General features: G+C 40.4%; 1 protein-coding gene across 4 annotated transcripts in view; it reads left to right on the forward strand.

Annotated features, from left to right (window-relative positions):
- The window catches only part of NRIP1 (nuclear receptor interacting protein 1), a 73299-nt gene that overhangs the window by 24757 nt on the left and 21945 nt on the right, over window positions 1-26597 (forward strand). For 2 of the 4 annotated variants that reach the window (XM_071433679.1, XM_071433681.1), the window contains exon 3: window positions 25502-25550. The exons of the other annotated variants lie outside the window; for them this stretch is intronic. The gene's annotated coding sequence lies outside the window, so the exon portion shown is untranslated. The remainder of the gene's footprint in view (window positions 1-25501; window positions 25551-26597) is intronic. 4 annotated transcript variants of the gene reach the window in all.

The raw sequence follows: 26597 nt of genomic DNA on the forward strand, positions 1-26597 counted from the left end.
GAGCAGTGGCTGAAGAGGTGTCCCCCATAGCAGTGACTGATTTACAGGTGAGCTCCATGGGGACACTGTCACTGAGAGCAGGGCTCTGTGCTGGTGACAGCCCTGGTGCCTGCCTGTAAATCACCCCCAGCGTGCTTGGTGGGCCATGGGCAGCACGTGATTTATTGAACCTGGCTCCTGGGTGAAAGCAGTGTTGCCCTGTCTTGTTCAAAAGGGTCACATAAAACATGAGAACTCAAGTTTTGTTGTTACTAAGTCAGTAGTTTTGGACTATAAGGAATATGCAGATGTTACCATTGTGTTGTTTCTATTATATCCATACAAATGTGTTTTTATAGCTTCGTGGCTTTCTGATTTTTGTTTATGCTGTAGAACTCCCAAATAAATATACACATGTATCTGAAAAAAACTCTGGGTTTTTTTTTTCTCTTGAATTTTTTTGGTGGTTTATTTGGAATACTAGCATTTTATATGGTGGCTGCAGTATTCTTTCCTTGGGTATGCAGTATACTTTATGTCTCTGGAAGAGATTTTATTTTTTATTTTTTTTAATTTTTAAAAGAACAAAACACAAAAGCTTTACTATTCCATTGTTGTGAAATGTGTTCAAGTTAAATTTTTGTGAAAGGTTTTGATAGAGAAATTAATAAAACCCCTATTTTAATTTGATTTTAAGTTGTATTAAAATTTAAGACACGGGACTAATCCTTTTTGAAGAAAAGGAGGAGTGTCACATTTAATGTTATGACTATTATGAATTATTTTATTCAAGTATATTTTAAAAAGTAGCCTAGTTGAGAATGTCTTCATTTTTATTGCAGAAAAATGTAAACATATCATTCCCATTATTACACCTATTTTCATAAAGTGCTCATTGTCTCTGTGCAGGCTCATTTTATAATGTATGCATCTGGTAATGAAAATAATAATTAAATTCTTTCACAATGAAACAGTGATTGGGGGGAGGGCGGGGGGTGGAGAAAGCTCAGGCAATAGTAGCAGCTGAATTCATACCCAGCAAAGCTATAGCTAATTGACTAGTAAGGCTGATTCTTCACTTTTAATGTATTTTAAAGCCTAAAGTTATATTTTTAAAGAGATGGTTCTCACTTTTTTCCTTCTAATTGGCACTTCATATCTGGAAATACCACTTTCTTTTTCCCCCCTCCTTTTATTCTTCCAGTATTTTTTTTCCCTGTTTTGTGCTCCCCAGCCCTCCACAAGTCTTCCCCCTGTCCTCATGTGTGTTTTCTGACCTTCAGCCATTGAGGAATTGTTCTTATACTGGGGCTGTGAGCGACCCAGGCACTGACTTTGAAGGGCTTGAAGAAGATGCTGCTGGGGAGGTTGGCAAGGTCTGAGAGAAGGTGTCTCTGTTGATTTTAAGAGTGCACAGGGTGATGAGGCAGGCTGTATAACCAAACCCTAGCAAAGTCTCTCAGTTCTGGGATGGACAAGGATGTCATCTGGAGCTGAGTAGCAAAACCAAGCTGATGTGGATTAAGATGCAGCTATTTGGGTGAGTGTGTGCATGCTGATTGAAATGTAGGAAATAATGTGACATGGCTGACCAAAAGTATCTGGCTTAAATCTGATACACTTTTTTTGTTCTTAATCTCTTTGCTTTTCATTGTATTATTGCTTATTTTGTTTGTTTGGGATGATGTGCTCTCTTAATGTTTTTTGTCTGGGTTGGTTTTTTGGGGTTTTATTTCTGAATCCTTGCCTTTTTTCCTTTTAAATCTGGGTTGGGTACTTTTTGATGCGTTTCTTGTTTCTTTTTAAATTTTTTTTTCTTTATTTATGCCTTATCCCTAAGCAGTGTTTACTTTGCAGTATATCTTCTGTGTCTCTTTCATGGCATATTCAAAGAGATTTACTCTTCAGTCAGGTCTTGAAAATGATAGAAGCAACATCAAATGTTTTGAGAGTTTAGGACAAACTTCTGACAGTGCCCAGGTTCAGCATAGCCCTGGATGTCTGTGCTCATGTTGTCTTGCAGGCACAGATTAATGCTGAAATAGTTGCACAGCCTTGGACTGTGTAATGATTCCTCTTGTGTAACACAGGGAGGGAAAATGAGGTGGGAAGGACGTCAGCCTTGGCTGGTATGTGGGATTCAGCTTGGGGGAGCTGTAGTACCAGGGCTCATCCTTTTCAGAATGCCTTTCACTCATATCTGAGCTCTGGGGTGGCCTGAATCCATGTAAAATACGATTTTTGGGAATGCCAGTCTGATCCATGTATGAGTGCTGCACGTTTGGTATGGTGTCAGTGTTTCCTACTTGAGATTAATCACTGTTACATCTTAATGAAATGGATGTACAACCTACTTTATTAAAAAAGGCAAATGGTGCACAATATTAAAGACCTAGAAGGTGCACTAAAATGATGGCATGTAATAATAAGATTTACCTTGTGTGAACAAAAAGCAAAGTGACTGTATTTGAAGCTGCTGCTCCATTATTAACTTAGAAACTAATTTTGGTTTTCCTTGAACTTCTGTAAGTGTACTGTTTCAGCCACCACCTGCAGTAATTCATTCTGCCACCCTTAGCATTTGGTACTTCTGCAGGACTGATCTATTTAATGTGTTTTCAGTCAGTGCTTTGAAAATCTCTTATTTCAGAATGTCTTCTTTTTTGATGAGAAATCAGTCTGGATCCTTTACCCTCTTCATTACAAACAGTTGTGGTTACTATCACCTTTTTTGTGTTTTGTTGACATTTCATCCTTCTTCAGACCTAAAAGGAGAACCAATATTTTTTCCTGTTTGCCCTCAACAGCTGTATCCATTCACTTTTTTTAAAATTTAGTGTGGATTATTTAAAATATACTCCTCCTATTACCTTTTCTAGAGTAAGTTTTTTTCCATAAACTTGTGGAAGAAAAAAGTAGTAAAAATTTGGTGATGAAAAGCCAAGTTTTGGCATGACAAAGTTTCTTTGGGGGTTTTGCAACTGTGTGTGCCTATTGCAAAAGTTTTGTTATGTGTGACAAAACTCAATGGAGAAGTGTAACTCTGCAGTTTGGTTTCTGCTGTTCTCTTTGGCTGTGATGAGAGAAAGGAGTAGCCCAGGTGCTCAGCTGCACTAGTGGCTGCTCTGCAGGGGGGACCAGCAGATCCCAGGGCTCACCTCTTACCTGCCAGCCTCCATGGGAAGCAGCTTCACTATCTGGCATAGCTTCCCTTTCAAGGGAACAACTGCCAAGAACATTTTCTTTCTTAAATGAATCCTGTTTTCAGGGTAGAAGACTGTCTACTCAGTGTTTTTGTTTACATCCACAGAACTAGAGTTAAGGTGTCTTACATCTGACTAAAGGGGTAAAATCTTTTACAGGGGACGTTATTGAGTTCAGCAAGTTTTAATCACTGCCTGTTAAAGCTCTAAATTTTTTTTAAAGGGATTGTGAGGATGTTTCATGCTATACATTTTTTGGCCACAAACTGGGTATGGAGTGAGCAGGAACAGAGAAGTCTCTTTATCACGATGAAAAACTAGCAAATCCTGTGTTTATGTGGATTGGTGAATTTTTATGAATAATTGTTCAAGTTAATTCAAGTATGCCTTTCATCTCTGGTGGTTTTACTTATTTTCTTCTTCTTCCATTCCACTAATTCTCAGGTTTCTAGGACAAGCTGTGTTTGTACAGGACATTTCATAAAATTTATCTTCAAAATAAAACCATATTGGCAAAGAGTTTCACTACTTTAAAATAATGCATTCTAGTCCAGTAACTTTGTTCCAATGAGCACATACCAGTGGGCTTGCATTTTGAAATGATGCTGTTTCTCAGTTGCATTTCTTGACCTCACTGTGTACCTGAGGAATGGGAAGGGATTCATATTTCTGAGGATAGTTGGTTGGTGTCTCTGATATCTACTTATTTTTCTGTCAGTCATGGTCATTGATCTGCCTTTTGAATTTGTGGACTCAAATTTGCAAGTTTTGTGTTTGTCCCATCGCCCATCTGTCATCCCCGCTGCCCATGACTGACTACTGTTGAGGCTGGTAGGTTGATTCATGTGATTAACTTGCTCTTTCTGTATTTTTAGTGTTTAAACTTTCTGCTGACAAATGGAAAAACTGTGGCTAGAGGCTTACCTGATCGTTGTTTAGGAATTCCACCCCTTGCAATCCAGAAAAGTTTGTTAATACGGCAAAAATAACTTGGTGCTCGTACTTGTATGTGGTGACAAAGAAACATCTGCTTGAAGAGCTTGCAGTGACCCAGTTAAAATGGTCTGAACAGCACTAAAACCAGTTCTACAGAATCAGGATTTTTTTTTTCTTTCTCATTTTGAAAGAATCAAAGATAAATGTCTTGCACGTTCAGGAGATGAGCTGTAATAAAGCATATATGGATGATATGGCAGCAGTCCAAGAGCATTAGTATGCATGCCCTGATGGAGTTGTGGCAGCTAGCAGTCACTCTCAACTTAGAGCTAAATGTTACTCAGGGAGCATGGAGAGCCTTCCTCCATGAGCTGGGCCTGTTTTGGAAGAAACTCACTCCAGTTCAAGACATTTCTTGCCTGGATTGGTGTAAAACCTATTGGTTTGGAGAACTGGTGTCCAGCTTTCCCAGGGAGCTCTATTGGTGGCAGAGGGTCAGGACTGCAGGTGATGGTGTGTGTAGAGGTGTGGGTAACTGGGGTAGGGCGTGTGCACGCTGTGTTGTAACAGAAACACGTGGGCAACACACAACTGTGCTGACACAGGGCTGGTAGTGCTAGCAGACATGGAGTAAAATTCATATTTATTAGCAGGCATGTGGAGTTACACGAGCACCATCACTACACGTGGTAATTTCCGCCCTGTTTTTTGATAGAGCAGGGGCTGCAGGCCCTTATGAAACATAGCAGTGGAAATCAGATGTGAGGGTAATTCCCCAAGCCCTTGCCTGCTTCCTTCCTATATCTAATTAGCCTTTGGGGAGGACAGTAAGGAGTGGGCAGCTGGCCAGATGAGTTGTTGCAGTGGATTGGATCTGGCCAGCAGGCTGCAGCTTGGGCATTCTGGTTTGAATTGCAGAAAAAAAAGGTTTATATGAATTTATATGACTCCAGCTTGCCTTCAAAGACATGCATTAGATTTTGATGGTTGTTATGTTGAAAAACCAGGCTCTTCCTGTGTTCTTAAGTAGCAGGCTTTTGAAAGATCTTTAGTAGTTTCTTTTCCACAATTATCTATTTATTCCCTTTGCTTAGGGCAGGAGTAATCTTTACTGCTTCTCTGCATTATTACATGCTTCTTGCAAGTGTTCAGGCTTTTACTTTATTATCCTTTGGAGACTCTTTCACAGAGAAATGAACCTTGATGTCAGGTGGTAGTGAGCATGAATATTCCACAGCCAAAATGTTCCTGCTGTGGACTTCATACAGAAGAGAATGAAGGGAAGGACATTTTCCATGAGGTTCTTCCCATATACATTTCTTTTCTGTTCTTTGGATGCCAATTGTCAGTGTGACAGATGAGAGGAGAAGGCTGCCTCGTGAGCATGGGAGATCCTCATGAGCATGGGAGATCCACAACATAGAGCCATGTGTGTAGGTGAACTGTGTGTACAGTTGTTTTTGTTGGTTATCTCATGCTTTTGGAGAGTACTATAATGTTTATTTTGCTTCTGTGAGCAAATGAGCTGGGTCCTTTTATTTTTTCTGTGGGCAGTAATTTGTTGTTGATGCTTTGTTTGATGTTTTTAAGTACCAACACATAAACATAGCAAGGAGGAAAGGTTTAGAGTTTTGTCAATTTTCTCCGTATTATGGCTGATCCATTAACCACAGAAAGTTAAAACAACCTCTAGGAGGACATTTGATATTTATCTATACAACTATTTTATAAATTCCGTGAGTTATATTTAGAGTAGTAACATTCCATCTTCATCTTTTTCAAATTAGTACTCAGTTTGCCTTCTCCCAGTGCTGCATTTCTGCTTATCCGTGATTTCTCAACAGTGCTTCACTTGTACATCAGGAAAGACAAAACAATGGAATAATCCTGTTTTTTATAATTATATACATTATGTACATTGCTAATATTAAGCTGTTTTGCTTAATTTGCTAATACAAAGCCATCACAACAGAGATGTTCATGAAAGTTTGGAAAGCTGACAAATTAATTTTAAGTTGCTTTTTGTTTTTGTTTGAGGTAAATAGTTGTTCTCCCAGTATTTTAATTTGGCAAATCGGTGTTTTTATGTAGATTCATGTCTCTTGAAGAATGCTTTTTATGTCTGTGTTTGGCACAGACATACTGTTAGTCATCTGTAAATGAAAATAATTGAAAAGTGACAAGGGTTTTGTAAATGTTTTGAAATCTTTGGGTGCATTTAAAAAAGTTGTGAAAGCTTCATATTTCTGATTCTTTAAATCAGCCAGCCTGCGGGTGGTGGTGGTGGTAACAACTGTACTATTGGCAAAATACTAAAAATTAGACAAACTTGAATGAACCATTGCACACCTTGAGAAACTGGACTTCATTTTTGTGGTATGCACTAAATAGAAACCTAATGTGTCTTCTGAAAAAGCAGAACAATTTCAGTGTGCTCTCTGCTTTCCCAAGCCAGTAGTTTGGCAAGACCTGCTGTAGTTGGAAAAATTGCTGAGAGTATGGAGCTGTTGTGTATTTGTTTTATAGAGGCATTGTGTTTGGGCCGAGGGGTTATGTTTGCTACAAGACAGATCAGACAGAGGCTTTGTTTCTAAAAGAAAGGATCCATCTAGTGCTTCTGAGAAAGGGAGGAGAGCAGTTCAGGATAACTGCCTAGAAACTTTCTTGTTATTTCTATTGGAACATATTTTAAAACTATTGGTTCTCAAGTAAATGGAGAAGTGGTCCTTAGTTAAGCTTATGGCTTGACTAGGAACAGGATAAATCTCACTTTCCTCTACTTAAGTTTCTATTAACTTTAATGTGAGATTTGATACCACTTTCGTGTTCTATGTTAAGAATAGTCAAGAGGTCTGAATCTTACAAAGGTATTAGAGATTCATAACCATTTGGATTTCTAAGGCTAAAAAAAAAAGAGATCCTAATACGTTGCAAATTTAGATGTATGCAGTAAAGTGGGAATCTCAGGCTTGAGTATGATACAAAACACCTGTAATTCTAAATGAGAGTGTTGTAAAGTGAAATAACAGAACAGCCAGAGAACACTTGTGGTGGGTGGGTTTCTGACACCCTTGCTGGCTGGGGAGCCAGGCAGTCTGAGCCACTGCACGCCCTAGGAATTAATGAAGCCTGCTTTGGAGAAGGAAGTGCTGTTGGCAGCTGAGCACATAAATACACTTAACCAGGAATCGCTGCTGACCGCTGTTGGCCTCAGCTATTTTGCTGGACACATGGAAACTGTACTACAGTTTGGTCATTGCTGGAACCCTGCAAGTGTAATTCACTCTTCTGTTGGGCTTCTGTGGTTGTCAGCTTCTCTTCTCAGGGGCCTGGAGTACCAGCATGAAGTGTGCATGCCTAACCTAGATGCACACATGTGGAAGGACAGTGTATACAAAACATGCCTGCCTGCCAGACATTTCCATCTTTGCAATTTTCATGGCTAGCTGTATTTTCTGTAATCAGTATGCCGCTTCTTGCTTTGTACCGAGATTTGCACAGACAAAACAACTAGTATTTAACAAGAGTGTTTGAAGGTGAACTTTGGCAATATAGTGTTTCAGTGATGATGCAGAGACTGATATATATGTTAAAAAAACCCAACACAAAAACCCCCAAAACATACTGTTGTCTTCATTTCCTAGGCTTGTGATGTTTCTTTATCAGTCAGGTGCTGATAAAATACTAATAATATTTAATACAGCACAATCAGAAGTGTAAATAAAATAAGTGCTTCCTTATATTACCCCCTTCAATCCCACATCCTTAATTATAAGCAGGAGGAAGTGATACAGAAGCTTAAGGAGGTTACTTGGGGTGATGAAAGAAGATGACTGAGGAATAAGGAATTACGTTTAACTTTATAAAACATAATATAAACAAACTTCTGGATTTTTTTTTAAATATTGCAAATTATTGTTGAATGTAGGTAGCTCCCCACCCTCGCCCCCCTTTTAAGTGCAAATTTAGAAAATGTTGTGTCTGGCAGAACAGGGGAAGGAGCTCAAGGACCTGACTCTGTACTGGATGCCTTCAAAGGCTAAGAGTGGGAGGTGTAGCTTAGACGTTGAGATTGCAGGAGTTGAAACTGATTTTATATCATGTTTATACCTTCCAGATATGGGTGGGTGCAGAGATGGAGACAAAATTAGAGCCTATGGTATTAAAGGTAGCCAAGTAGAATTATTAACAGGCAACTGATTAAGGCAACTTTAAAGGGTGTTTTTTCACTATTTAAAGATGTTTCCAGACATCACTTTGCTCTCGAATCCACTTTAAAAAAAATTCTGTGCTCTGCAGACAGCCAAAAAGCTGTGCTTGTGAATGTTAAAAATGACCTTGAGCAGAAGAACTCAAAGGTTGTTGGTGGCTTTGTACTGAATAAAATAAACTGGCACAGCAATGAGGAAAACCTGCATTAAAGTTCAGGGTCCTGATTCAGCAAAATACAGTATTAAACACTGATACAGTCCTTATTCTTCTGCAAATGCTCACGTAATTCACAATCAGGACAGAAGTTAAATATTAGAATAAAATGTATTTGTGAGTGTAGTAGTATGAAGTGTTGATAATGTCCCTAAGTTAGTATCTGAGATGATTGAAGCAGGAAATGAACCCCCCAAAAGTGCATGGTGCTATCTGGGTAGGCCATCAGCCTTATTTTTTTGAGATCCACTTTTTGAAAAGGTTTGGGAGTTACTGGTTTTGACAAAACCTCTGCAGAAGGTTGCTGCAGTGAGAATTTGAGAGTCAGTGGGAGACCTAAATTAAACACTGGCCTTTACTAGCAAGTTGTGGAAGATGCCTGGGTGTCAGTTGAGATCTCAGCAGAAAAAGATTATTTCGTTTGTACCATAGGATCATGGAATGGCCCAAAGATCATCTGGTTCTAACGCCTTGCCATGAGCCAGGGACACCTTCCACTAGACCAGGTTGCTCAGAGCCCCATCCAGCCTGACCTTGAACAATCTAGGGATGGGACATCCAGAACTTCTCAGGGAAATCTGTTCCAGTGCCTCACCATCCTCAACAGTAGATAATTTCTTCCTAATATTTTGTCTAAATGTCTTTTCTGTCAGTTTGAAGCTGTTCCCCCTTGTCCTGTCACTCCAGACCCTTGTAAACAGTCTCTCCATCTTTCCTGTGGGCTCCCTTCAGGCACTGTAAGGCCACAGTTAGATCACCCCAAAGCCTTCTCTGTTCCAAGCTGAGCAATCCCAGTTCTCTCAGCCTTTCCTCCCAGCAGAGCTGCTCCATCCCTCTGATCCCCTTGGTGCCTGCTCTGGCCTGGCTCCAGCAGGTCCCTGTCCTTGCTGTGCTGTGGGAGCCCAGAGCTGGATGCAGCTTTGTATGTGCTGAGAGTGTTGTCCAAAAGCTTCTTGAGCTCTGTCAGGTTTGGTGTTGTGATCACTTCTCTGGGGAGCCTGTTCCAGGGCCCAGCCACTCTCTGGGTGAAAAACCTTTTCCTAACATCCAACCTAAACCTCCCCTGACACAGTCACAATTTCAGGCCATTTCCTCAGGTCCTGTCACTGGTCACCAGAGGGACAAGATCAGTGTCTGCCTCTCCACTTCCCCTTGTGAGGATGTTGAGAACCAAAATGAGGTCTCCCCTCAGTCTCTTCTTCTCCAGGCTGAACAAGTGCACTCAGCCAGTCCCCATGTGGCTTCCCCTCCAGACCCTTCACCATCCTTGAGGCGCTCCTGTAGATTCTCTCCAAATGGAGAATATGAAAAGGATCACTGTATTTGATCCCTTTAATATACATTATTCAGTACTTCTTGGCCTTACCTGTTACTGTCAGATAGTAATTACAATATTAATTTATTTTATACTAGTGCAAGTCAGTTATTGCATACTAGTGTATAAGAAGGCCAACTTTATTGAGCATACTTAAAACTACTACACTACTGATAAAGCTTCTTACAAAGTAGATATACCTAATGTTTTGTTGTAGTATTAATTTTCATTTTTCTGGTAGACCAAGAGCTTTTTTGGGTGCTGGTAGGAAGTTAGGTCAGAAATGTTGGGAGATGTGGTCAGTCACAAAATGATTTTTCAGCTGTTTCTGCAAATGGTTCCAAGAGAATGATTTTGTCAGTAGCATCCTTAGCAGATATTTTTTATTTAATAATGGTGTCCAACTGGAAAGAGATACTTCTGCCACCTTTATCCTTTCTTTTTTTCTGCTGCACTGAGTTACACTGTGTACAAAAGAAGTCTTAGGTTTAAAGAGTATTAATGTTGTGTATTCAGAATCAACAGCTAGAAAATGGCAGAATTAAGATTGAGTGGGCAACGTGTGTTTGGGTGGTCTGTAAAATGCTCGTCCTGTCCTGTAAAGACAGAGCTTGTGTGTACTCCTGTGAGTATCCCTGTGGTAGGAGCAGGCAGGGAGCAGCCTTATCCTCTGCAGCTTGCCATGCATGAGAAATTGTAGCCACAAAGACCACTTTGATGGGAAGGGTAGGAGTGACTGTCCAGCTCCACAGATGTGACATTGTCACGATGGCTGTGGTTTGGGTGGGTGGGTGTGCTGTGTAACTGCACCCACTGCTTCTGTCTGAACCTCCTAGGGACAGCCTGATTTGGAAGTTTTTACTGAACTGTTGTGGCCCTGGAAGAAAGCTGCTAATTTGTATTTTTGGCTTTTGGCTTCTAGTTTTGGCAGGGCCACACAACGTGTCCCATACTTGGCAGCAGCGACTGTGTGGCTTGAAAGCTTTTGTTTCATCTTTGAGTCACCCTGCTCAGCTGGAACACTGCAATAGGAGTTCTTTGTTTTTGTTTTGGGGATTTTCACAACACTTGGTGCTTGGAAAAACCATGATATATTTTTGTCTTGTTACACCTTGGAGAAGCTTAAGAAATCACGGATGTTGCATGGCCATACCATGAAAATTCATTTTAGTGTTTTGTACTAGGCTAACATGTAACATGGGAGCTACTTCAGTCTCTCTTCCTGGTAATTGGGGTGAACTGGGAAGTTTTCTAGGAAGAACAGCATGGAATGCAATCTGCAATAATTGTGTTATAGGCTAAGTGGCTAAACTTTATTTTCTTTTTTTTTAAATTTTTTTAAACCCCCCACAGTTGGCTGCCTGTATGGCATCCCATCACTGAAAGGCTGCAAAAAGAACACCTTAGTGCAGGAAGATCAATGAATCCCCATGTGTGGATCAGTCTCCATTTCCAGGGTCTATGATGGGATGGAGAAGGCACATGAGGTGTGTGCCACCCCCAGGCTCCTGTTTCCCTGGGGCTGCAGAACAGAGATGGGAGGGTCTCTGAGTAATCCAGGTGCTGTGGGAACACCATGGCCTTCTGTCCAGGTGTAACAAATGCCTTGGAAACCTCAGGCCTGTGGAAAAGCATGTGTATGATGCAAGTTCCTCCTCTTCTGATGCAGAGGGCACCGTCACTGATGCTACTGAGAACTAATGCTTAAAATGGTTAAAGCCTTCTAACGAGGAGGGTGTTTTTTTGAGGAGAGCTGTGGTTCTTGGGAGTGAGGGAGTGAATCTATTTCAGTGGTAGGTGAAGGGTGGTGTTATAGCAGTTGTGACATAACTGCCAAAGCTGTGTCCTTCTTCAGTAAACTTAGATGCGTTTTGTTACTGTGTAACAGACTGTAGTGCCTGGAAAATGACTGTACAAAACCAGACTAAACGAAGCCTTCCGTGCTCAAGCAGAGAAGAATCACAACACCCTCTGCTGGTGCGAGTGACTCCTTCCTTTTCTCCTCAAGGACTTGCCTGGTGGATATCCTAGAAACAGTAAGAGATAGTTCTGAAGTGTGATGCGAGCTCACACTGAGGTTATTTTAACCCATTTGTATTTATTTTGTTTTCCCTTGCAGAAATTGACAGTGTAATCGGACCACTAACATACCACCACTCAAACAGATGGGGGGAACATGGTGATGCCTTTCTCTCCTCATTCAGATTTGGGGATCCATGTTGCTTTCTAACTACTCATTCTCCTACTTGGCAGAATTTTACTGGAGGTGGAGTTGGTGATTCTGTTTGCAAATACACTTCTGAGGGAAGCCCCCATCCCTTCACTGTGCCCATAGCTGTATTTGAATAAAGCTGCTAAATCCACTGGGTAAACTTGTGGTTTCATGGAGTAACCATGTGTTCCTAGAGGTTATCTCTGCCTCTGTGTCACTCTGTGGGACGATGAGCAGTCACAGGCAGGCTGGCCAGTTGGTTTATTTGTTTTTGTTCCCCCTGTGTGTACAGTCATGCTCTCCAACCCTTGGTAGGCCCATGGCATGTTAATGCCCTCTGCTCTGCTTCCTGCTTGGCTCGGGATGAGTGAGAAGGAAATCACAGGTTAGCACGAGAAGTGGTCACTTTTTAATTCCTTCTCATAAAACATGTCTGATGCCTGCCACAGCATGTTCCTGACCTCCTCCTTACCTGGCTTTAGCATGCACAGCATGCCGCGATAGGTGCTACCACTGGGAAAAGCATCTTTTTCCCGGGATGTGTGTGGAGGGAGCCGGGGGCACCGAGCTCCCCTGTGCACCCGGCGGGCTGTGTCTGTCTGTCCCCGCAGAGCTGAGGAAATGGCATTCCCAGCGGCGGGGGAGGGGGAGCCGTCTGGGTGCTGGTGGGGAGCAGGAGCCCCGCTCCCAGTAAATGGTGCCTTATATAATTTGGTTATGAAAGAATTGCTGCGGGTTGAGCCTCCCTCGGTGCCTTGCAGAGCGTCCCTCAGCGCGGCCGCGGTGCTGCCGCCTGCGCGGGAAGGGTTAAGAGGAGACAACATCCTGTCAAAGACCTTGTTTTTAATTTTGCCTCTCACACTGGCACAGATCCGGCTAAGAGCAGCCCAGATTAGTTCGGGAAAACCTTTGAAGAGATTTAAGATGTCCTTCAGCCAGTTTGAAGGTTTTTGTCTTGCAAATCCAGTACAAGGGCGCCTGCAGGCATCTCGACCCTTGCTGTGCTGCTGATGCAGCTCAAGGTCACACTAACCCGCCCTGTGACATTCAACAACACACACACACAGAAATTATGCGGTGAAACTGCTTCAGCATTCAGCCAACCAACAACTTCCTCAGTTCCTCACTAAAGGAAGAAGTATATATTTTTTTCTCTTTTTGTCTTTTTTTTTTTTTTTTGGCTTCGTAGATTTTTGCTGCAGGAAATAATCCAGGATTTCTGGTGTGTGTGATGACAAGGTCATTTCTTAATTAGAACACATGTAAAGAACAAAGCTAAATGGCTTCAAAACAGCTTTGTAGTTGATGGAGAGGATTTAAATTATTTAAAGAGATAGTCACCCAAGTATGATGGAAACTGAATTCTAAACACATTAACTCTTTCAGTACTCTATGGTTTCCATATGCTACTCAAAAGGAAATGTCAAACTTGATAAGCATTATTGCAACTGCTGTTAAATGAGCATTTTTTACATTATTTATAGTTAGTGTTTTATTGTCCTGTCTCTTATCAGAGTTATGACAGCAAGATTTTTTTTCTTATTAAACAGTGGAATACTCACTGGCTAGAGATCAAGAGGTAGCTGTAGGAAATTGCTTGTTTGAGATCAGTGACTTAATTTCTGCTCTGTCTCATATTTTGATGAATGTATTAGCGTTAATATATGTATGCATGTGTGAGTACATGTATGAAATATAGTGCAAGTATACAGGTATTATTCAGAGCTGCCTCTGGGAGGAATCTGACTCCTGTCCTCAGTGCTCAGCATGGTTGCAAGGCATAAGAACATATTAAAGGTGGATTTTGGGATTAGGGAATGAGAAATGAAAAGAGAGAATTGACAAGAAATGGCAATTTCACTTTGTTTGAAATGACTGTGAGCTGGCTTGGAAGAGGAGATGCATTTGAATTTTGTTCTTTGAATTTGCTTGTCACTTTGAGTCAAAGCACCTAAATACAAAGGTGTTGGTACCACTGTCTCAACCATGGTTTCATGTGGCTGTATGTTAATTATTCATACTTTTAATCCTATCCTCCTATTTTTCTTTTCCTTATTATGTTTTCTAAGCTTCTTATTCTGTAAATGCCAGGGGCTGGTAAGGTGACCACCCTTTTGTGGTTGCCTTGGGCATGCAGAGCCCCAGGTATCCACGGGAAGCACTCTCCTGTTAAAAGGAGTGACCTGATGCACCAGAGGAGAAGCTGGATTTACTGTAGGACCTGCCTTTTGGTGCCAGCACACAGTAACTTTCCAGCTTGTATTCTTAATAAAACAGTGAGGGCAAAAAACACTTGTGAGTTGTTCACTAAGGGGGAAAAGGCAAAAATAAAATAAAATAAAATAAAATCATTGAGTAGAAACTTTGCTTGCAGAGTTTGGGCTCTGTATATGCTCAGAGATGTATGTCACTGCATGATTTATCTGAGAACTGAAATGGGCAGAAATTAGTCTTCTCCTGTCATCAAAAGTCCAGCAGTTAACTCAGATTTAAGTGTTTCAAGAGTAATTGACCTAAAATTTACCAGGGGATTTATTTGTTCTGGTTGTTTTTATTCCTGTTGTTTTGTGGTTTTTCTCTTTTTCCGGGGTAAACCTTGTTCAGCTGGAACTTGCAGTGCAGTAAATGTCAGACGGAGTGTGCTTACTAGAAAGAGATTGTGCTGGCTCTGAGGACCTCCTGAGAAAGGAGGAAACTGCATTTGCCAGGATAAAGAGGGAAGATAGGGTGCTACAACTTCTTTTTTCCTTTCCCTGCACCATCTGGCTCAGGCGAGGCTTGTGAGAAGAAAAGGACAGAGGGAAACAGGCTCCACACAAGGAAGGCACGGATAAGACAAAACTGATGTGCTCTGTGAAATCTGTATATTCCTGCCCTTGCCTGGGGTGTGCTGTGCCCTTAATATTATGGGAGACCTAAGCTCACCTGCTAGTAATTTCTAATTTACTGTCCTAATTCATCGATTTGTTATCACTAATTGTACTTCATTTACTTCTGTGTAGTTTCCAGTACCTAAAGGGTTGAAAGGTTGCTGTAATTGGCACCCGCAGCTGCTCTTTCTTTTGACAGGGGATAATTTTGCAGCCTATGCTTTGTGTGACAGCTGCCTAATTGGGCATTCTCCCCTTGTAGCGAGCCTGCCTCCTCCAGCCTCCCTGCTGACAAATGGTGGTGGATTATAGATGAGGACACGCTGACCCGTTCGACCTTGCTGAGGCAGCGGGGAGGGGCCTCCTGCTACTTGAGGGAAGCTTTGGGTCATTTAAAGGACAAGGTCATGAGCCAGGTGGGGAAATGACATGATATCACATGACAATAGCCCGATGACACGGTCACTGTGTCAAGGACAAACTCATCAGTATTGATTAACGCCGCTTTTTTGTTGCCGGTGTCTCTGCAAAGCCACTGATATTTCAAAAATATTTTGCTAATTTGTCCTAGGTAAAGTGCCAGGCATTATTTTTGGGGAGCGTTTGTGCAGTGTTTTCTTATCAGTTCAGATCGTGTGCAAAAGCAGTGTTGTTAAAACCCTGCCGATGATAATTTGTAGGGTTCATCGATGTTTTTGGTAAAATGTACACCTGGTTGTACTGGGAGGAAAATGCCAGGAAGGATGCATGACAGGGCAGAAGTTGAGGGAGAAAAAAAATCCCATGCTTTGAAATTTCAGTGTTTCACTTTTTACTCCTTGAAAGGCACATATATGAACCTCTATGAAAACACATGTATCCACATATGTACAGCTGACTGGAAAGTGGGTAAAGTCTTTATTTAAAGAGAACCAAAGAAAAAAAGTTAAATATAAATTGAATGTTTAAAGGAAAAGTCTTATTTACATCAGCTCAAGGGCGATAGAGTTAAGATAATGCCCTTCCTATTTTAAGAACTAGAACAGTATCCAACTATGCCAGGCAATAAAAACCTGCTAAGTGGGTTTTCGAAAATGTTGTGAATACAAGTGACAATGTTTTGAGAGCATCTTCATGTTGCATTTCTGTGCTAATAAACTTCAAGGTAAATGAACAGCTTGTTTGACATTTGCTATGTTAGACAATAATAAAATGCTTTCTTCTTGAGTAATTAGACTTGATAGATTGATTATGTTAAGAGGTAAAGATAAATATAATCAGAAAGAGAACTCTCTCGAAGGGAGTTAGTGCCTGTTTTTTGAACTTTGCCGCTGTGGTGGTGGTTTAGCCAATGCCTGGTGGTGTGTGCCACACTCGTGTGTGCACTCACCTGCACACACACAGGGACATAGGCACAAATACTCGGCATGGAGTTTGTGAGGAGCTGGGAGAGGAGCGTTCACCTCTGAGCCCCGTTCCCTTCTCCGAGAGATCTGATTTGTTGTGGGAATCTGTTGTGTCTGAGCCTCGTCAGTTCACCAGGATGTAATTTTACTCCCCTGAGGTAAAAAGCCGTCAGTGGTAAAGTGTGATAAATTAGTTCACTCAAGTAGACGCGCGTGCGTGCGTGTGTGTGTGTGTGTGTGTGTGTGTGTTTAATTCTGACCTTGCTGTGCATGTGTTGAGCTGCTCTCAGTGCCCGAGTCAAGCCCGGTGGAGGTTTAATCCTGTGCCCTTGTACACGTATACTTGATTAGTAGTTGTGGTTATCTCAGCAGAAGACATTCTGCCCTCCTCCTTGTATTGGTCGGGACCCAGGCATTGGGGAGTCAAGTCGAAGGAGAAAGAAAAGAGATTTTTGCATTAGTATTCTATGAAAGCCTTACTGTCTGCAGAACAAATTGATTGCTACAGTGTACCTGTGCTTGGCACCACTGCTGTGAAAGAAAGGTATGGTTGTAATCTGTTTTATTGTATTACATATTGTGACACTCCAGGAATGTTTAACATTCGGCTCTTCTATGGCACACGCTAGAAGTCTGAGGAAAGAAAAATACGTGAATGAATGAAAAGTGTGCGAGGCTGTCGTATCGGCAGCTTTGTTTACTACAGCGAACTAAGTAGCCCCTGCTAATGAGACAAATTTATGTGCCAATGGCAACGTAAGGAGATGATTAACTGAATTCTCTGTCTTCTGTTCAGTTCCTCACATCAGTGTCAGTAGTTGCTACGTACCTACACAGATAAAATTCTAATTAATGTTTTAAGGGGGTTTGGGTTTAGCTTTTTTGCCAGATGATTAATGTGAAATACACTTGAGCATGGATGTGTTTGCCTCTTTAAATGAAAATGTGTTGTTTTTTCCTAGTTATTAATCTACTGTGATGGTCCTACATGGTGGGGGGGGGGGGGTGTGAGGGGGTTAGGGGAGGTACAAAAACCTGCAAATCTTAGATGTGCTGCTATGATAAACAGCACAAGAACAAAGCTGAGGAAAAGTCTTAAAGGATTTGAGTCTTCATATCTCACACACATACACACACACACACACACATCACCCCCCTTTAGTAATGTGTAAATATACACCCCTATTTTAATGTGAAATCTAGGGCTCTTTGTTTCCTTAACCCAGCTGTAGACTTCACATAGTTGATTCTTTGGTTTTACAGATGCTCAGCTGATGTCAGTTGTGTGGGAAGTATGAAGTACTCCATTAATAAAATTCAGGCTGTTTCACAGAGGGCTGTGCTTAGTGGTTCGTTCTTGGCATCACTGAAATTTTGTTGCTGATTATTTGGATGTTTGCTTGTGGTCAGTCCAAAACATCTGAACTATCTGCTCTTGTCATGCAGACATTCCTGACTAATTAAGTTTAGGACAGGTGGCAGACTCCTCCTGGGCATTTAAATCTGTGTGTAAACCTAATCTAATAACTTGATGAGAAAATGAAAATCTATCTTTCCTGGTGTGTTATCACCACGCACATGCCACAGAGGTATTTGTGAAATCCTCTCTCCACTCTTTGTCCTGGCAGGTGACAAGTAAATGAGTCGCTTTAAGGAAATGAGAGACTTGGAAAACGTTCTATGTCCCGAGCAGCAGTCATGCACTGTAATAGTTACTTCTGTCATACAGCCTTGCTGACTTAAGATTAACACTTTATGGATGTGGGGTGTATTTATATGAGTGTACCCTTGAGCTTCCATTTTACACCTTGCAGACAGTGTCAATACAGCCTTATACATGCAAGTTGGTTGATCTTTGAGATCTCTTGACAGCTGAGAAAATTTCTGAAGAACCCCAGTTTGGGGGAGTCTGTGATGTGACTGTTTGGACTCAAAATATGATGACTTTAGTTGCAACTAATCAGTCAAAACTTATTAATTCAAACCAAATATTTTGTGAATAAGCTCTTCTTCCCCCGAATTATTTTTTTTTTAAACACAAACATACGTTGTAAGAAAAAGAAAAGTTGGTAAGAACAGTTGCACAATTTACACAGCATATGGAGGATCCAGGGACTTCATCATATTTAACCATATTTAAGAGAATTTCAGTAATGCTATAGAAATGGTTAATTCTTATCTCAAATTCTGTATTCATTTTTTGTAGATTTTAACCAGTTGATGACAGGAGGTTGAGTTGTGAAAAAGGTGTTAGATAAATACTGGCCAATACTGCATTTCAATGCAATTAACTTTTGTTCATAAATAATTCAACCTATGACTTTAAATAAATGATCAGAGGAAAAGAAAATGACATGTGATTAAATCTAAGTCCTTGAAAACATTCTACAGTCAAGATTGCTGTGACTGCTTTGGGACTTCTTATAATTCCTCTGTTGAGGAGAGCCAGTTCTTAGAGTTGTGAGGATTTTGTTTCATTTTGTTTATTGTCAGTTCTCAGTGTACCATTAGAGATATGAGATAGACTTTTCAGTCATAGTTAAAAGAGGACTGATGATGTGCTGTTTTTCATTTTGTCTTGATTTTCTTAGTGACATTGAATATATCAGCTTGAGTAGCCCATGGTTTTCCTAGGTTTTTGGTGAGGATTTTTTTGTTTGCTTGTTTGGGTTTTTTTAATGGAAAGTAGAAGGATGTTTTCTAAATTGAAACTTTTGCTTCCAGCTTTACTGATTGAGCATGACTGATGACATTAGAGTCTTGATGAGAATTTTGGAATACTATTTGGCCTGGGGTAGACTGCTCTATTGTGGGTGGGGCAATGGAAAAGACACCAAAGGAGGAAGAAAACCCAAAACCAGACACAACCCCAACCAAATAAATCAGATTTTAAAATTCTTGCGTATAATGGAAGTATGCAATTGATTCCATCATCGGTTACCTGTATTGCACAGCTTTTCCTCTGGAAATCCTTAATCTAAGTTTTAAGTAAGAGTTGGTGCTTGAGTGTTATTATCAGTTTAGGCAGATTTTAGAGGTGAGCTCCAGATTAGATCTGTTTTTGAAAGGTGGCTGTGCCCTGCTTGAGATTGCAAAATGCTTGATCCCCATCTCCACCCCTTTTCTTTCTGTTACCATGGTGTACCATAATAAAGAAGAGAGGAAGTGGAGGTGTTGCATAACTTCAAGTAAATAGATTTTTGGTGCAGATACTGAAGGCAGCCTTAACTCAACCAGTGCTGTCACTACCAGAATCCTGCTAATGCTAAAGGCAGTTGTGTAATTAATGGCCTTGTGTGCTGAACTGAGACTGCTGCGAAACCTCTGGAGGGAATTGTTGTGTCTATTGTGTTGGTTAACTTTCCCAGAAAATATAGTCTGTTGCTGGTAGTTTGTTGGGGTGATGGGGGAGGATTTTGTAAGGCATGATGAAATATTCCCTGGCATCTTTTTCCTAACCACTGGACAAAGCATCTGCAGCAACAGAGCCCGGTTGAAATGGAGCTGTTAATAAAAACGAGATGAGTTTTACTTGAGGAAACAAGTGTGGTAAGATAAGAAAATAGAAAGCTGCCATTTGAACTTTCAGTGTGTTTTTAAGATATTTTTGTTGTAAAATCATATGAAGAATTTGGACCTGGTTTTGATACTAGCACCTTCCCTAGTGCAACAGTGGTAAATGATCTAGAATAGATGAAAATTATTTGTCGTTTTTTGTGTTATCTGTTCTTCTGAAGCCATTTATAAAACCTTGTTAAAAGTTCCAAAAACCTTTTTTTTTTTCTTTCTTTGGATCTTTGTTTCTGCAACCTCAACCATAGGTGGCACTGACTATTAGCACTTAGTAGGTTGGGGATGCTTCCCCTCCTCCCAGACTGAGATGTTTGAGCCACTGGCACCTGCTTGATCAATTTTCTCTCACTCTGGCAAAGAGAAGAGTGTGGCAGGTAACTGAGAGTTCTGCAAATGAGTAGGTATAGGAGCCAAGGTACTGGCTGAGTTTGGTCAATTTGGAAATGTCCAACATTTGAAGTTAGAATTTGAGTTTCTACAAACTCAATTCATCAGGAAAAATGCTAATATTGATTGCTGAGGGGGAGCAAACTTATTTTTTCAGGCTTAGTTCTAGTTATTCAGGAGACTTGCAGAGGAAGCTCAGTCAGGCTTGGAGTAATTCAGCATTCCAGAGGCTGGGCACCACTGAGCAGTTCAGCACATGCAAAAAAATCTGTCTGTCTGGATTCACTTGCTGCTGCAGCATCAGTTCCTTCACTGCTGCTGGCACAGGCTGCTGCAGTTCTGCCTCTTCACTGGTGGAACCAGGGATGAATGCACACCCTGTGTTCTGGTCCATCTGAGCTGTGAGTGTCTTGCAGCTGAATTAGACTGGTAAAAGCCAGGTTTTAACAGCTTTCTAAAGCAAGGAAGTAAAAATGGACCTGTTTGGGCAGGAAGTGCTTAGATATGTGTTACAGACATACTTGGCTATGAGAGACCCTTGCTTCAGGTAGAAAGGACTTTATTGTACTTGGTTAGGAAAGAGACTGAAAGTGGTCAGTGGATCAGAAGAGCTGCTGTGCAGTGGGTTTTGCAGCTCCAGTCCATGTAATAGTTCTTGCTCAGTTTATTACGACTGCTTCCTTATGTTAGATCCCTGAGAAATAGGGAAAGCTGGTGGAATTATATTTTTGATCATAATGCCACTATTCATGTTTGCTTCAGGACCGATACTTTAGTTCAGTACTGATGTGGTGTTTTGTTGGAGAGAACGTTGTTTCAGTGTGTATAGTGGAACACCCATACCACTGCATTTGACTGACATACATCTTTACCTGAGGGTGATGGGAATGCCAGTAATTTGTCTCATTTTGGAAGAGAAAGGCATTTACTGTCGTGTGCAATTCCTACTCCTTTAGTAGTAAGCACTGTTGTTTCCTCAAGTTTAAGGTACCTGATTATTGTTTGGTTTCACTAATAGGGGAAAAAAACCCAGAAACTAAAACACCCACAAAATATGGAGAGAATATCTTGTAATTCAGCTAAAATTCAGAAAATCTATCTTTATTTGCTATGGATATGGAGTTAAAGTGCAACTGTGCAAGCTGCTTAATCTTCTCCTGTTCTTGCTGTTCCTCTTGCGTAGAGTAGCAATATTCCAAAGCACTGCTGTGAAATGTTCATGGATGTTCCTGAAATGTTCTGTTTTGTTCCAAGATGGAATCTCTCTTTTCTTGCAATTTTGACAGTTCCCAGTATCCTCCAACATGGTTTAGACCCACACAGTGCCTGTAATGAGAGGTCCTGGTGGACAACGGAGGAGTGAAATTACTATGATCAGTCCGTAAATAGCAGCAGCCATCTAACATCAGATATTTAGATGTCAGATTGAAACAGGTCTTTGGTAGCTGAAATGCCTCTTACTTGTTAGTTTGCTTGTGAGTGGGGTTTTTTAATGACCTCAGTTTATGGATAAGCAATATGTAATTTAATTCTGTACTTCATGCAAATCCAAAATAGTTTGGGATTTTAATTCCAGATTCATGTAGTGAATGGATAAGTCTGTGGAAGTCCTCTCTGTACTTAGGATGTTGCTTATACTCTGCAGCTTGGTGGTGGAGTACATTAAGATTTTTTTTATTGGTATTATTATTAAGTTTTTAAATTGTGGTTGTATATTTCATCAAAAAAGCCCCTGATGCTTGGTCAACTTCAAACGTTTTCTTCTTCTCAGCTTTTCTACCTGTGACTGTCATTTTACCAGAGAAAATAATTTCATGGAAGGGTAGTTCAGATGCATGTTTTTTGTAATTTGCAACTGTGGACACTTGCACATAGTTACAGCTGACCGAGTACAGTCAGTGGTGGAAGAAGTATCTTACCAACAGTTTCCCACTCCTACAAAAAGTTCTTCTGTTCTCCAAGATTTATGAGGTTGTGATGTCAAAGGTTTTTGTAGCATTCAGCTAGTCATGATGGAGTGCAAGCCAGTTTAAAATTAAAACTGGCTGGATGAGCTTTACTATGCAAAAATTAAGGTCATAATCAAATTTGCCAATTATACAAAAAGAAATGTTAAACAAGGGAGATTTTAGTACCTGAAGTGGCAAAGATTGTGCATACAAATCCCTATCAAGTAATTGGATTTTCTAGATGTGCATTAGAAAGACTTCATAAATACTGTTATCTTTCTTTTGATTATTATTTGTGAGGAACATGGATCATGCTTGCTCCTGAAAAATATACACTTGCTTCAAGTAAAGAAACTGAAGTGAAATACAAGAATTCGTGGGAAACACAAGAAAGATGTTTTCAGATATATTAGCAAAAAGGAGCTTGTTGTTACTCCGTGTTCTTGAATCATTCATGTCTTACTGAGCAGCTGGCAAAAAGAAGTTGCATTCAGTGCATGCTTTATCTCTTACATGTGGAAGTGAATTGCAAGAAAGGTTTAAAGTCTGTTAATCTTTCTTTTGGAATCTTACCCCCCATGCCCCCATATAAGTGGAGCTTTTTGGTCTTGAGTGGTGAAGGATACGCAGTAATTCACTGTTTTTTCTCCTTTTTTCCCTCCCACCTATTTTTCAGCAACAGATTAGAGTCAAGATGTTTCAGAGCTTCCAGTCCTTCCTCTTGTTCCTTTGGTCAAAATCACTGTAAAAATAGTGTAAACCCCTGAAAATTTTGGACTTTCCATTCATATGCATTGTGACGAAGTTTGCTGCAGTTCAGTGACGAAGTTTGCTGCTTCCTACAACATGGTAGAGAAATACAGCTGGTGTTGTAGGCTACCTAGAATTTCACCTCTGGCTTTATATTTTAGTGAGGCAAATTGATTATAGTGTTTTACAGTGTGCAGTATCCTACCTTAACATGTTTCTGCTTATCATTTTTTATAGTTTAGGACTCCATGCTGGTCAGGCAGGTTGAACAGTCTCACAATCTTTCCTGGCATTGATGCTTTCTTCCTCTTTATACCTACTTTTCCCCTACATCTTTCCTTTCTGTTTCATTATCTCTTCATCTCATCTCAGTTTGTAAGCACTTTGGGGTCGTAGTCTGAATTTACAGGAATATAAAACATTTTACAGTAGTAATTATGCCAAATGTCAAGCACAGACAGACTTGCTCTCATAAACCTGGCAGCATATAAAGAAGGCAAGTGAATTTTGCATCCTGGTAGGTTATTCTTGGTCAGTCAAACTGTTCACCTTCCAAAGTGCTGTGAGCAAGCTCTGGTGTGCATGATTTACTAGAGAGATACCGAGGTGACTTTGGAAGCAAGGGTTACATTTTATTTGCAGTAAAACAGAATTCAGACGTAGACCCAGTAAATCAAACCACTCTGGTTTGAGGTGGGGAAATTATGTTCCAAAAAATGGAAACTTGCAGTATTAAGTCTGCTGTTTGGGCTGGGGAGGTTATTTGATGAAGGCAGCTGGGACACAGAAAGCTCCCTTGGTTTTACTGGAGGAGGTCTGGGTTTATGCTGAGCCAGTCCCTGGGACAGGTGCTCCCTCAGCCTTCACCTTGCTCCTCAAAAGTTTCTTCATCCATGTCATCGTTTGTTGTCATGATAAAAAGTAAGTAAGTAGTTTTGGTCTCTGTGAAAAGAAGTATCTCCTTTCTCTCCTAGGAGCAGTATTTTTTCACTCTCTGCTCTTTCTTGCCTCTGTGCCCTCTGAAGCGAGAGCAGATTGCATCAGGGTAGGGATATTGTCATTGTACCAGCTGGAGAAGTGAAAGAGCTTTCACTAGACTTTTAAAAGTTGCAGCTCAAGAGAAGGGGAACCCTTTGATGCTATATTTTAGCCCTTCTACATTATATTTTAGGCCTTTTGTACCCTTTTCTTCCTATCATTAGTCTTTGTGTTCTGTTGATCTTTTAGGGTATATCATTCTTTACTTCCCTTCCAATCATACGTAGTAAAAGAAAGGTATTGGGTGAAACCTGTTATTACAGCAGCACGTATTGTTGTACTGCAAAACCAATAAATGCATTTTTTTCTTCTGTAAGAAGAAGAGAAAACACTTATTTTGGAGGCCAGTGTTGCTCTAGGGCTTCATTTAATTGCTGTCCAGCTGAACTTGTCAGCATCTCACAGGTGCAGATGTATTTATTTTAAACTTCATATAGACTATGATGAGGAAAGGGAAACAAACAAGTCTGTGAGGAAGGGCAAGCAACATATATCATTTGTGTTTTGGCTTGTGGTCTTGCAGGAGGTATTTTGGTGGATTTGGATTAATTTTTGCTCTAGTAATTTACTGCTGGAGGAGAGGAATAAAGAGCCTCCAGAGTGTAGATGATCTTTGCCTGGGGAGCAGTGCACAAGCGTAATGGAATTTCCTGTGTGAGAGGTGCCTGGGTATTACAGTAGAAATGAGTGGGGAAACAAAAGGATAAGGAAAAAGGACACAATAAGTGGTTAGGTTATGTGGATAGAAATGAAAGTTATTAATGTTCCTAGAATTCAGATGAGAAATTCTAAACTTAATCTAGAGCAAGAGAAAAACAATTGAAAAGTTAAAATAAAGGGTTATATGAACAGAGTGTCTTCAGGGGAAAGATTACAATAACAGCTGTGTTTGGTGTAGTGTGGAACGGTCTTTGGATGTCATTAATGCTACACAAGTGTGGGTTGTGGAAGTGGGAGCTGAGGGAAGATTGAATGAGGGTAATGATGAGAGCAGGAGACAATGAGCAAGATTCTAGAGAAGAAGAATGCAGTGCTATGGATGTGTTGTGTGTTCCTGGTTTCATTTTGGTTGCTTGTTTGGGGCTTTTTTTTTGTCATGGTGGGTAAATGGATAGTGGGAATAAATGGATAGTGTTAGAATAAAGATAATCTCCTGATGACAGCTTTTTTTTACAAAGTGGGTGGTATTAACCAGACAAGGAGAGCTATCCCCTCTCTCCTGGCAGGTTACCTTTACCAGCTTGCTCAGCTCAGTTTCATTTGTCAGGTTCTGATACTCTCACAAATCAACCACAAGTATAACCAGCTTTTGAGGAAAACTTTATAATAATCCGTTTATACCCTGTTAAGAAGTAAGACAGGCTTCCTTTTGTGACCTGATACTGAATTAACAAAGTTACTTTCCTGTTACTGTAGAAATAGAATTATTTTCCACCATAAGTTTCTACATCCTGATTATAATGTATTTATTTTTGGCAGGGAGGAGTGAAAACCAGATTCACAAAGATCCTGCATTGACATTTGAAAGGTATGAGTTTCTGCCCTGAAGTTGAAAAGTTTATTAACCTGTATTTTTTTTCACCCTGGACATGGCGTGGTAACTTTATCTCATTCACACTCATTTTAGTCCTTATCCCTCTCAGGAATTCCCAGTCAGAAGACGGTTCATTTCACATCCCTGTATAGTCCTGATCTCATTCTCCTGACATTGCTAACTAGGGTGCCAAGTTAACAATCTGCTAAGTTTCCTGAGAGGCTGAAGATATGTTCACCTGCCCACCAGAAGTTCTGGCTTTTTCTCAAAAAATGGATTTTTAATTTTATGCTTTTAAGAGCATTAAGTCCCTTTGAGAAAATGTTTTGGGTTCTGGGTTTTTTATGGGTTTTTTCCCCTCTGATATTCCTTTGTTGCCCTCTTTGGCTTGTACTTCCCTTTCCAATATGATTTGCTTCAGTATTTATTTGGTATTTGGGAGTTGTTTGTGGTTCTGTGAGATTCTGCAGGTACCCACAAGTCTTGACTGCTACTGAATGAAATCACATTAATGTGTTCATTTCAGTTCTTTTGGTCTCACTCACTGATGAAATTGAGCAACAGAATTTGAACAAAACTATCCTTCTTTTGCAAGATTATGTATAGACTAAAAAAGAAAAGAAATCAAAAAAATGTGCTTTTGTAATAATGCAGGCTGTCAGTGAAACTTGCCTTCAGGTTATTGACAAGGCCTTACTATGTATTGATTTAGAAAACACTGGCATTATTGATGTTACCTTGAGCTGGGAAATGACTCTTCCAGTTACATCAAGGAAAGATGGCTTTATATAACACAGAGAACATGGGTTGGGACCTGTCAGCCATGTCCAAATCTCTGTTCTGGGTAAACTGGAAATAATACATAGCTGATCAGCTGAATCCATAGAGTTGGCTTATAGATAATAGCTATCAGCTAATGCCTTTATACTACATCATACATGGCTTCGTGGCTTCAGCTACTTTGGTGCAGTTTCACCTGTTTATTTGCTAGATTCTTGACTTTTAGGTCTTTTGTTATGACAACTTCCCCCACTCTCACCA

This window comes from Agelaius tricolor, unplaced genomic scaffold (assembly GCF_023055355.1).
Source record: "Agelaius tricolor isolate 1412-34295 unplaced genomic scaffold, bAgeTri1.0.p SCAF_9, whole genome shotgun sequence".
Classification (NCBI taxonomy): domain Eukaryota; kingdom Metazoa; phylum Chordata; class Aves; order Passeriformes; family Icteridae; genus Agelaius; species Agelaius tricolor.